The sequence below is a fragment of the Dendrobates tinctorius genome, unplaced genomic scaffold, assembly GCF_039654945.1.
Source record: "Dendrobates tinctorius isolate UK_male_01 unplaced genomic scaffold, ASM3965494v1 ptg000056l, whole genome shotgun sequence".
NCBI lineage: Eukaryota > Metazoa > Chordata > Amphibia > Anura > Dendrobatidae > Dendrobates > Dendrobates tinctorius.
The window spans coordinates 11,751,063-11,764,939 of NW_027361724.1; positions in this window are offsets into that span (position 1 = coordinate 11,751,063).

Consider the following 13,877-nt stretch of genomic DNA (forward strand, 5'->3'; position numbering starts at 1 on the left):
TTTACCCCTGACCTCCTTGTAGGATATGCCAGAATGCCATTATACTCATTACTCGAAACGAGAATCTGAGCATTAGGAATTGCGGCATTGATTGGTTTGAGTAACAAGTATCCGAGCATTATAGTGCTTGCTCATCCCTAGTGTTTTCCTATATTAATGTCAAGGTTAAAGAAAAACAGGTAAGTCTACTCTGGTACAGGTGTAATGTTATTGATATCAACTTGATCTAAGTCATGATACTTATCCTGTAAAACGTTCCTCTGCCTCCGTGCTGGTCTCTGTTGATCCAGGATGCTCATTCACATCAATATTTCACCTATGTTTGGTCTCATTACATAACTGCATATTCCAAGATCAGCAATTGAACATCCCTAAGTATGAAAATATCATTGACTAGAACACAATCCATTGGTGTTACATGGATTTCATCACTGCAGAGACTCAGTGGTGCAACCAAGTCCAGTCGCTCTGGAATGAGGAAGATTTCAGAAGGTAGGTATATTGGAGGGTTTATTTTTAGTTTTAACAAACTTTGCCAACTTTTTCCAACCAGATAGCTCTTTTAAGCCCCAGATTATTTTATGATGAGTTTATAAATCATTAAGGTACGTTCGGTTGTTTTATGACTGAACTGGACTCATCTGATGCAAAGTTGTGCATTTTGTCCACTTGTCCAGGATCCATAACAGGATCAAGAGATGTTGAATGCAATGATTTTTGATCCGGCTCTAGATCCAATCTGGCGCAACAGCAAATAGGACAAATTATTTAGAATGAGCTCTTAAGAGTCTAATGGGATTAGTTTTGGCATCTGCTTCCCTCCACTGTTTCGGGATTACGCTGTATGGAAAAAAGAAATTATTGACCTGATGAATGGAAACAAGGTCTAAGTCGGTGCATGCTATTTTTTGAAGGGTACACTGAATTTAAGATTTATGCAGCTTTGATTTGCATAGAAAAGTATGTAAAACAGTCAGTACACATTGTCAGAATACCCGGTGTACAGAGGCCTGCGTCACCCCCCAAGTGTGGCGCTGGTCATAGCACGCCTGGTTTTGCACAGCGCGAGGGACTAGTCCAGCCCCAGACATAAAGGTCACTGATGACTCTCTGCACCCTAAAGACACGTAGGGGACAAAAATAAAAGCAGTTGGATGGTGTAGTTAGTGAAGGATAGGGAATTTTTAAGTCAAGTACATTAGAAAATAGTTTAGATTATGGCACTAAATAGATAGGGATTTAGACTGAAAATGAATTTGTATGTTGGACCAGCCATTTAAATGAATTGGCCTATTTTGCAACATCAAAAGGGAGACAAAAGGGAGACCCTTTAAAAGGGAACCCAGATTCGGGCGCCTACTGATCTAATTTTTTGGCTCATGTAATTTTCTTTGTTCAGTTCCCTGTTTCTCGATTAGTAAAAATTAAGATTATTTTTCTATTTTATGATGAAAACAGTGCTGGAATATCAGAAATTTGCAGATTGCTGGATAAAGGATGAAACACATTGCAATGTATTGTTTGTATAGTCTGTAAATGAATGCTCAGTAATAAAAACTCAATCCAGTTCTACAGGCCAGAGAATAAATGGCAGTATATTGAGTTCTGACTTCATTACGAACATTAGCATCTATTGAATTACTATAGACTGTAATAACATTCATACATTCAGAGGGAAAATCCTACAAAGCTGTGTGCATCCTGCTAAAAATTGAGATATCTCTCACACTGCCCTTCTTAACAACATTTACGGATAGTTGCTTTAATGATGCCTGGGGGACACCATTAGTAAAGTTGATGATTTTCCATCACATAATTCTTCCCTCATTAGTATAAACCAGTGTTTAACATGTGATGTGTTATTGACAAACGTGTCTAATATCATTCAGATATGACAAATAACCAGGAAAAAAGAAAAAACCCAACTAAATAGAAATTGATATGGTATGATCCAACATGAAGATGTTCTGGAATACAACTGGTTTAAGGAAAAGAATAGCTTTAGTTTGCAAATTCTCAAGCTAGTTTTGGAGAAAACCTTCTTTAGGTTCATATAGAAATGAGAAGCTCGGAGCCCCATACGCAGGATTTGTGTGGTCCGATGCCTCCTCTCTCTGACAGTTTCGCCTGTTAAGATTGTGCTTATGTAACAGAGGTGGGAGCTGGTAGATTGCTCCCTGACACTCAAGCGTTAAATGTATTTGATCCCCATGTATGTGGTAAAGGTATTATTGTCCCACTGGGGCTGCAATTAGCTGGGACAGGGTTAACTGTAATGGCCAACCCAGTTTGGGAGGAGGAACTGAGAGTTAGTGGCAAGTGCAGGAAGTGACAGTCTATCTGTGTGAGGGCAGAATTGAGTAACGCAGCAGGTCTGAGGCTGCTAGGTACAGCGTGACCCTAAGGCCGGAGTCACACTAGCAAAAAATATGGACGAGTGCTATGCGCAAAAAAACGCATTGCACTCGTTCCAATGATAATTTATGGGGCAGCTCCCATCAGCCGATTTTTTTCTTGGCCGTATTATACGGGCTGAGAAAATCATAGCATGCTGTGATTGTCACTGTATTTCGCCCATAAAACACTAATGCAAGTCTATGAGGGCGAGAAAAAACGGATTACACATGGACCACACGTGTGACTTGTGAGAAATACGCCAGACTTCTCCAGGTGACAGGAAATGGAATCATCCATTATCAGGAAGCTTTGACATGCTAATTAGCTTAGAAAGCGCTCCAGACATCCCGGAAGAACGCCTCTATGGAGTCCACCATCATGTCTACCTACATAAACGTTGAAATGCTGATCGTTCTGGTCCAAGAAAGGCCAGAACTGTGGGATCAGAGGGACGCCCATTATGCAGACCGGGCCAGAAAAGAGGCGGCATGGAGGAGGATATGTGTCCAGATGTTTCATGACTATGAGGACAGACCATGTGAGTCAGCATACAAATTAGTAAGTTATATCCTTTACTAAGTCATATTAATGAGCAAAATAACACATTTTCCCATTAATACCATAAAATAATCTGTGTTGGTTTTGGCCCATTCTGTGTAATATATCTGATGCTAAAATTATACCCTACTAGGCCACATGACACTGTAAAATATATGTTAAAGTGTTCAGAAATTTGTGCAATGTCCTAATTAATTATTGTGTGATGTTGCAGTGGAAGATGTCATGAGACACTGGCGCAGCATCCGAGACCAATACAGGCGGGAATGTCAGCAGCAGGCCAGGAATGGGGATGCAGCACCGACAAAGCGGAAATATATTTATTATGACCACCTGTCATTTCTGGCTCCCATTCTGGATCTCAGACCGTACGTACATACATCACACCACATTTCACATATGCTGTTTAAGTTCATATCTACAATTTTTTCTATTTTTCCCATAACAAACAGAACTCAGTCCAACCTCACTGAGAAGGAAAAAGAAAAAAGGTCCAGCTTTGCAAATTCAAGTCCAATTTATTGTTAAAAACAAGTCCAAAACAGAGCAAAAAATGATGTGTTCACATGAGTAACAAGTGAGCTGGCTTTTTTTCTCCTTTTCACTGAGAAGGAGACAGGCTCTGATTCAGAGGCCATTACTGACCCAGACGGGGGAGGTGAAGAGGTGGCTGGACCATCTTCTGATCCTTCCAGCTGCATCCCACCATCACCAGCCCCAGGACCAGCAGTGGCATCATGCAGCCTGGAGGAACAGCACCAGGAGGACCAGGGCAACAGCACAAGACCTACTGTGTCTCTTGAGACCTCACCCCAGCCTGCTGTCATACCCCACCGTGGCTGATGAAGAAGAGACATCCCTGCTTTTGATACAAGGAGGCATGTTGATACAGGGGTGTTAAATTATTTGTCCAGGGCTGCCCACAATGATGGTGAGGAAGCCTATGCCCGCAGCCTGGCCCAGTACCTCCATCCACTACCCCTGGAGGTGAGACTGCGTGTGCGAGGATCGATTCATATCCTGATTGTTGCCTGCATACCCCCCAATAACCCATATCAGGTCTTTGAGTATTTGGACCGCTGGCAGCTGTCACCCAATAGCCAGCTCAGAATGGCCCCAATACCAGAAGTGCAGGCGCAATCAGGATCTGAACCTCCTCCACGGGTGCCTACAACACATCTCAATCCACCACCAACCCAACATTGGCCTACACAGGCCCAAATGGCAGCCTACAATCCACCTACACAATATGGCCACTTGATCAGACCCAGTGTTAGAGGCTGGTCCCACTCTGGGTTTGGTCAACATAACCATATTGGGGGGTATGAGCCACGTGGATATCCAAATCCACAGGAGTATCCATTCCAATATCCCTCATCCCACTTCCATCCTCAGCAACAGGATCCTGACCACATCACCCATCCTGGGTCAGATATGTCCCCACACAGGGTGAGGTCCAAGTTGTGCCTCAAACCCAGCATCCATCTCCAGCTGGACTCCCGCCATCCCCACCACCAACATACCAGAATTTATAATGTTATTTTGTTGGTATTTTGCTAATGCAAAACTCTGTATTTGTTATTAATTTTGTTTTTCAAAATTTGAGAAATATTTCTTGCCCAAATTTGGTAAGGCCACAAAAGCCATATGACAAAATATGGTATATTTTTTTTTAAAAGTTATATTTTGGCATTAAAGAAAGTTCAAACCATATTATTTTTGTGTGTTTTTTAATGACGATATTGGTCATCTTAATATTTACACATTTGCCACAATGTAAGGGAAACCCCACACAAACTTCAAGAGCAAACAGGCTTTTTAATGAACAAAATAAATGATAACTACAACATAGATATAGCATTCTCTTGCCATAGAGTAGCTCCCTGAGGAGAAACAAAATAATTAGTGAACACATCACGTACTTTGAGTCCAGAAGGCGGACGACGGGGAGGTCTCACATGTGGAATAGGCATCCCCACATGTCCCAACACAACTTCAGCACCATCAGATGAGGAGCAATCATGTATTCAAGTGAAGTTATGTAGGATCACACATGCTTTAATGACATCATTAATGTTATCTTCACTCAGCTGAATGGCTGTCTGGAGGACGCGCCATTTGGCACAAACAAGGCCAAAGGTGCACTCCACCAGTCATCGTGCGCGGGATAGATGCAAGTTAAAGATTCTGCACCGGTGGTCCAGGTTTCTATGGGGATATGGCCTCATTACATGATGGGTCAATTGAAAGGCCTCATCTGCAACAAGGACATAAAGCACAGGTTCAATATTGGAGCCTGGAGGCTGACGTGGTGGTGATTGGTCCAACTGATTATTGCGAAGCCGCCGACTCATAATGGAAGAATTGAAGACTCTAAAGCAGGGGTATCAAACTCACGACCCGTGGGCCAACTGTGGCCCTTGGGACAATAGTTTGCGGCCCTCACCTCATGGGCCCTCGGGACAATAGTTTGCGGCCCTCACCTCGGCCGGGATCACACATGAAAGAAACACTGCCGAGTCTCGCATGTGAAATCCCAGTCACACGTAGTACCACTCATTAAGGTCATGAATAAGGATGCCACTCCACTCTCATAGGCGTGGCGCCCATATTCATGAGCTTAATGAACGGTACCACGTGACGTGTGACCGCGCGCTCATACAGGAAGAAGATGTCGGAGCTGAACCATCGGAGCTGCAGCAGGAGGAGGTGCGTATGATGATGGCTAGACAGTCACAGCAGCCTGCTGTCAGCAGGCAAGGCGTATGAGTCACCCTCACAACACATGCAGCAGGAGCAGCCGAGCAGGGACCGGACCGCGCCACAGACTCAGGTGCGCCGGGTTCAGAATGGGAGGTGGGGGGTGCGGTATATTGCTCTCGGAGGCGGGACATCAGCCGGCCTTATTGTGAACTTGCTCCATTACCCCGGGCTCAGAAGCGGAGGCGGCCGCGTAAATTGCTGCTCAGCGGGACAGAAAAAAAGCAGAAAAGATGAATTGGCTAACACTAGTGTTGAGCGATACCGTCCGATACTTAAAAGTATCGGATCGGAATGGATCGGCCGATCTAAAAAAAATATCGGGTATCGCCGATTCCGATACCGGAAGTCCCATTCAAGTCTATGGGACTTCCGGTATCGGAATAAGAAAAACCCTATTTTTGCCTTGTACAGCCTCTCTGGGGTCTGTACGGGCCTTTCGGGGGGCTGTGCCGGCCTGCCGGGGGTCTGTGCCGACTGCCCGGGGGTCTGTGCAGGCTCCGGGGGTCTGTGCCGACTGCCCGGGGGTCTGTACCGGCCTGCCGGGGGGCTGTGCCGGCCTGCCGGTGGTCTGTGCAGGCTCCGGGGGTCTGTGCAGGCATCGTCTGATGGGACTACAAGTCCCATCAGGCGATGCCTGCTACCATGACAGTGATTGACACATTAGTCAATAATGGGACAGTAGTAGTCCCATCATCCGGCTAATGTGTTGAATGTAAAAAAAAAAAAATATATACATGCTACATACATGCTACATACATGCAACATGCATACTACATATATACTACATGTAACATACTTACTACATATATACTACATGCAACATACATGCTACATACTACATGCATACTACATACATGCTACATACTACATACATGCTACATACATACTACATGCTACATACATGCAACATACATACTACATACTTGCTACATACATACTACATACATGCTACATACTACATGCATACTACATACATACTACATACATGCTACATACATACTACATACTACATGCATGCAACATACATACTACATATATACCACATGCATGCAACATGCATACTACATATATACTGCATATATACTACATGCATGTAACATACATATATACTACCTACAATACATACATATAGACATACAGTACATATAACATAGAGTACATACTCACCGTCACTTGTCACTTTGATCCCCGAAGCCATTGTCGCCTGAGGAATAAATATCAAAATAAAAAACCACCAATATACTTACCCCGATCCACAGAAGTCCACGAGGGTCCCATGTCGATCTTGCGTGGAGAACAGCAGCATCAGCTGATGCTACCATTCTCTACCAGCTCCAGGAATACAATGACGGAAGGTAGGTATCCTTCCGCACTGTATTCCTCCACCACTGTAACAAAAAAAAAGTCCCTAGTCTCACTTTATGCCATTGCTGCGTGGGAATTTCCCACGCAGCAATGGCATAAAGTGAGACTAGGGACTTTTTTTTTACAGTGGTGGAGGAATACAGTGCGGAAGGATACCTACCTTCCGTCATTGTATTCCTGGAGCTGGTAGAGAATGGTAGCATCAGCTGATGCTGCTGTTCTCCACGCAAGATCGACGTGGGACCCTCGTGGACTTCTGCGGATCTGGGTAAGTATATTGGTGGTTTTTTATTTTGATATTTATTCCTCAGGCGACAATGGCTTCGGGGATCAAAGTGACAAGTGACGGTGAGTATGTACTCTATGTTATATGTACTGTATGTCTATATGTATGTATTGTATGTAGTATATATGTATGTTGCATGCATGTAGTATATATGCAGTATATATGTAGTATGCATGTTGCATGCATGTGGTATATATGTAGTATGTAGGTTGCATGCATGTAGTATATATGTTGTATGTATGTAGTATGTATGTAGTATGCATGTAGTATGTAGCATGTATGTAGTATGTATGTTGCATGTAAGTAGCATGTAGTGTGTATATTGCATGTATGTAGCATGTAGTATATATGTAGTATGTATGTTACATGTAGTATATATAGTATATATGTAGTATGCATGTTGCATGCATGTAGTATATATGTTGTATGTATGTTGCATGCATGTAGTATATATGTTGTATGTATGTAGTATGTATGTAGTATGTATGTAGCATGTATGTAGTATGTATGTAGCAAGTATGTAGTATGTATGTTGCATGTATGTATCATGTAGTATATATGTAGTATGTATGTTACATGTAGTATATATGTAGTATATATGAAGTATGCATGTTGCATGCATGTAGTATATATGTTGTATGTATGTTGCATGCATGTAGTATATATGTATTATGTATGTAGTATGTATGTTGCATGTATGTAGCATGTATGTAGCATGTATGTAGTATGTAGCATGTATGTAGTATGCATGTAGTATGTAGCATGTATGTAGTATGTATGTTGCATGTAGTATATATGTAGTATGTATGATACATGTAGTATATATGTAGTATGCATGTTGTATGTATGTAGCATGTATGTAGCATGTATGTAGCATGTAATTTTTATTTTTTTTTTACATTCAACACATTAGCCGGATGATGGGACTACTACTGTCCCATCATTGGCTAATGTGTCAATCACTGTCATGGTAGCAGGCATCGCCCGATGGGACTTGTAGTCCCATCAGACGATGCCTGCACAGACCCCCGGAGCCTGCACAGACCACCGGCAGGCCGGCACAGCCCCCGGCAGGCCGGTACAGACCCCCGGCAGGCCTCACAGACCCCCGGGCAGTCGGCACAGACCCCCGGAGCCTGCACAGACCCCCGGACAGTCGGCACAGACCACCGGCAGGCCGGCACAGCCCCCCGGCAGGCCGGTACAGACCCCCGGACAGTCGGCACAGACCCCCGGAGCCTGCACAGACCCCCGTACAGTCGGCACAGACCACCGGCAGGCCGGCACAGCCCCCCGGCAGGCCGGTACAGACCCCCGGACAGTCGGCACAGACCCCCCGAAGGCCCGAACTGATGGCGCATCATGATGCGCACAGACAGCGCATCATGATGACGTCATTTCGGCAGCCAATCAGAGCCACAAAAGTGGCTCATTGCATTTTGGACTTCCGATTCCGGTATCCGATACGAAAAAAGTATCGGTACTCGGTATCGGAATTCCGATACGGCAAATATCGGCCGATACCCGATACTTGCGATATCGGAAAGCTCAACACTAGCTAGCACTGAAACAGTGACACCAAGTGGAATTATCTATTACACAGCCCCAAACATGTCTTTTTCAAAGCCTGCAGTGAAGAGAAAGGTTGGTGATGCGTACAGACAATTTCAGTAAAAGTGGGAAGTGCAATATTTCTTTGTTGAGCACAGGGGCATCCCGGCGTGTCTTATTTGCACAGAGAAAGTTGCAGTGCACAAAGAATACAATTTGAAACATCATTACATAACTAGACATGTTGAGGAGTATGCAAAATACCAGGAAGATGAAAGAGCCAACCGGGTTAAAATCTTAAAAGATATCTACTGATGCAACAAGATTTCTTTAAGAAAGCAACCAAAGAGAATGATGCAGCAGTCGAAGCTAACTACATGGTTAGCGAGATGATTGCTAAAGCAGGAAAGCCATTCAAAGAAGGTGAATTTGTAAAAATTTGTAAAAAAGTGCATATTGCAGGCTGCAAGTATTGTCTGTCCAGAAAAGAAAGGTCAGTTTAGCAACATCAGCCTTTCTGCCAACACCGTAGCAGAGCGCATTTCTGACCTGTCCAGTGACATTTATGATCAACTGTGTGAGAAAGCAAAATGTTTTAGTGTATACTGAGTCGCTCTTGATGAGACCACAGACATCACCGACACTGCCCAGCTCGCAATCTATGTCTGTGGTGTTGATGACAATTTTGAAATCATAGAGGAGTTGCTCACAGTGATTCCAATGCATGGCCAGACCACTGCTCAGGAGATATTTCACCAGCTGTGTGATGCCATGGAGAATGCCGGTTTACATTGGAGGAGGTTTGTTGGAATAACAGCTGATGGAGCACCATCAATGACAGGGAGGAAAAATGGACTGGTGGCACTCGTTAAAAAAAACTGGAAGTGGAAGGTGTGGAGGAGGTCATTGCTCTGCACTGCATTATCCATCAGCAGGCCCTTTGCAGCAAATGCCTGAAGTTTGACAATGTGATGTCTTTCCTTGTGAAATGCATCAACCAAATCAGATCCAGGGGCTTAAACCACAGAAGGTTTTGTGGTTTTTTAGAGGAAATGGAGTCAGAATATGGGGATGTGCTCTACTTCACTGAGGTACGTTGGCTCAGCAGGGGAAACATATTGAAGAGATTTTGTGAGTTGAGAGCGGAAGTGAAAGCCTTCATGGAGAAAGATGGGGCTGCTGTTCCTGTGCTAAGTGATCCAAAATGGCTATTGGACTTAGCTTTTTTGTTGATATCACACATGAGCTTAATGCACTGAACAAGAAGTTACAAGGCCAGGGGCAACTTGTCAGTGCTGCCTATGACACCATGAGAGCATTCTCCACAAAACGTATGTTATGGAAAGCCCAGCTTTCTCAGATAAACCTTTGCCATTTCCCATCATGCAAGGCACTCATGGAAGCAGGCACACCATTGAGTGGTGAGGAGTACATGGATGTCATTTTGAAGCTACAGGAGGAATTTGATCAAAATTTGCAGACTTCAAGACGCACAGAGCTACATTTCAAATTTTTGCGGACCCCTTCTCCTTTGATGTGCAAGATGTCCCTCCTGTGCTTCAAATGGAGCTCATTGACCTGCAGTGCAACTCTGAACTCAAAGCCAAGTTCAGGGAGGTGAGTGGAAAAGCAGACAAGCGCTGGCAATTTTTGAGAGAATTTCCCCCCAGCTTCCCTGAGCTTTCCCGAATGTTCAAGCAGACCATGTGTCTTTTTGGGAGCACATACTTGTGCGAAAAGCTCTTCTCTACCTTGAACTTCAATAAGTCCAAGTACAGGTCCAGACTTACTGATGAGCATCTTCAAGCCCTACTGAGGGTTTCAACTGCTTCCTCCCTTAAGCCAAATGTGGCTCGGCTATGCGAGAGTAAGAGCTGCCAGATCTCTAGCAGCAAGAAGTAGGCAGAAGAAGCCATGTTCAAAACAGTTTATGTTCAATGTTCCATTCATGTTCAGAAAGTTAAATGTTAAAGAACTGTTAATACAGACATCTGAATCTGAATAATAATAATTACATTTCTCTAGTCAGCAACTATATGTGGTTTCTTCAGTCTTCTATATCTGCTGTATAATTATCATTTTCATTTTATTTATTACTGATTGATTGATTTTTTTCTTATGATTTTGTTAATTTATTTTTATTTTTTAACACAAAATAAGATGAAAAAATAAAGACATTTGATAACATTGGAATGTTTTGTAAGAGCTTTTCTTGTGGAAAACCTGATGCAGCCCAGCCTCACCCAGATTCTACCTCCAGCGGCCCCCGGGTAAATTGAGTTTGAGACCCCTGCTCTAGAGTCTCCAGTTCTTACATAGGCCCCAATACCTACAATTATAAACCTGTAGTGACTGTCGACCAGGGCCAACAAAACTACAGAAAAATATTATTTATAATTGTAGAATATGGACCCTGAGTTTGGTGGCTTACTGTCAGGACTCTGGACACTTTTGCTATGTTCTGGAATTTTGCCCTTCTCCAAGATGGTGGTCGGGCCTTCATGTGTTCCTGTCTGCTGCCTTTAAGACTCCACCCCAGTCATTAATCAATGCTGGAGTATTCTGCCTGTGTTCCTCTGAGTACTGGGTTGTCCTGGCTTCACAGCTGCTGTAGCCTGCTGAGGTTGTTCCATTCGTGGTTGCTTCAAGAGACTATACTGCACACCTCTGCTGCTGCCCGCTCCACAGCCGCTGGCTGTCTCCGCTGCTCTGCTATCTCGTTACCCGCTGCCACCTGATCGGTGAGACTTACTGTTTGCTCCGTCCTAAAGAATCTACCGTGTGCTTGCTACTTGTGGTTCTGCGATTCCGGCTGACTCAGCGGCCGTGCCGTGCCCTAACCGGACCAGGGTTAGGGTACCCACTGGATAGACTTTCTGAGAACTATACCGTACTGATAACGGCATCTGTTTCCATAGTGGCTGGTTATAACATTCTGGACTTTGTTTCTAAACTATGCTCCAAGCATTCGATACTTTGAAAAGCGTATACCCTGCAACTGGCCGCTGACCCCTAGCGGCAGTTTATTGACTTTTGTGTTTGCCTTGTTCACACTGTGCACGCATGGTTTTGCTGTGTTCTTATAAACTTGATTCACTTAACTCTGGACTCTGCTGTGATTGTGCTTCTTGCCAAGAGACCCCTGTAGTATCCACTATAGTTGTTACACTTACGCACACGGATGTGCTTCCCATCCAGGGCTCCAATACAAGTTGGAAACTGGCAGGTCTAATCAAATCCCCTGGAAATCTGCAACCAGTCTCCCTTCTTTGGCTCAGGCATGACCACTTGATGAAGTCGTGACCAGATTTCGGAACAGGTAGAGCGGACTATGCCTGATATTGTGGATTTCCCGATTAAAAATTCATGGTTCCAGTGCCGCATATGAAAGACTAGTTGTGAAGAAGCTAAAAGAAAAGAAAAATAAAGAACAAAATTAGATAACATTTTCAAGGTTAAAACAAAATCACATTAATCAAAGTTACAGTGTCTAACTAACAAGCTATGCAATAACAACATTAAAAGAGTTCCGCTGGCTATGTGATTTTAACCTCTTTCTGCCATCTGACGTACAGTCATGGCCAAAAGTTTTGAGAATGACACAAATATTATATTTTCACATGATCTGCTGGCCTCTGGTTTTTATGTGTTTGTCAGATGTTTTTATCACATACAGAAATATAATTGCAATCATATTATGAGTAGCAAAAGGTTATATTGACAGTTAGAATGAGTTAATGCAGCAAGTCAATATTTGCAGTGTTGACCCTTCTTCTTCAGGACCTCAGCAATTCTCCCTGGCACGCTCTCAATCAACTTCTGGATCAAATCCTGACTGATAGCAGTCCATTCTTGCAAAATCAATGCTTTTATTTTGTCTGAATTTGAAGGTTTTTGTTTGTCCACCCGTCTCTTGATGATTCTCAATGGGATTAAGATCTGGGGAGTTTCCAGGCCATGGTCCTAAAGTCTCTATGTTTTGTTCCCTGAGCCATTTAGCTATCACCTTTGCTTTATAGCAAGGTGCTCCATCATGTTGAAAAAGGCATTGTTGATCGCCAAACTGATCTTGGACGGTTGGGAGAAGTTGCTCTTGGAGGACATTCTGGTACCATTCTTTATTCATGGCTGTGTTTTTAGGCAAGACTGAGAGAGAGCCCATTCCCTTGGCTGAGAAGCAACCCCATACATGAATGGTTTCAGGATGCTTGACAGTTGGCATGAGACAAGACTGGTGGTAGCGCTCACCTGGTCTTCTCCGAATAAGCCGTTTTCCAGATGTCCCAAACAATCGAAAAGGGGATTCATCAGAGAAAATGACTTTACCCCAGTCCTCAGCAGTCCACTCTCTGTACCTCTTGCAGAATATCAGTCTGTCCATGATGTTTTTCCTGGAGAGAAGTGGCTTCTTTGCTACCCTCCGTGTGACCAGGCCTTGCTCCTAGAGTCTCCACCTCACAGTGCGTGCAGATGCACTCACACCTGCCTGCTGCCATTCCTGAGCAAGCTCTGCATTGCTGGTAGCCCGATCCCGTGTTTCTTTAGAGATAACCATGGTTAACAGAAGAGAAACAATGATGCCAAGCACCAGCCTCCTTAAAGTGTCCAGTGGTGTCATTCTTACTTAATCATGACAGATTGATCTCCAGCCCTGTCCTCATCAACACCCACACCTGTGTTAATGGAGCAATCACTGAAACGATGTTAGCTGGTCCTTTTAAGGCAGGGCTGCAATGATGTTGAAATGTGTTTTGGGGGATAAAGTTCATTTTCTAGGCAAATATTGACTTTGCAAGTAATTGCTGTTAAGCTGATCACTCTTTATAACATTCTGAAGTATATGAAAATTGCCATTAGAAAAAAAGAAGCAGTAGACTTTGTAAAAATTAATATTTGTGTCATTCTCAAAACTTTTGGCCATGACTGTACTATCCCGTCCATGAGACCTGGGCCCCTA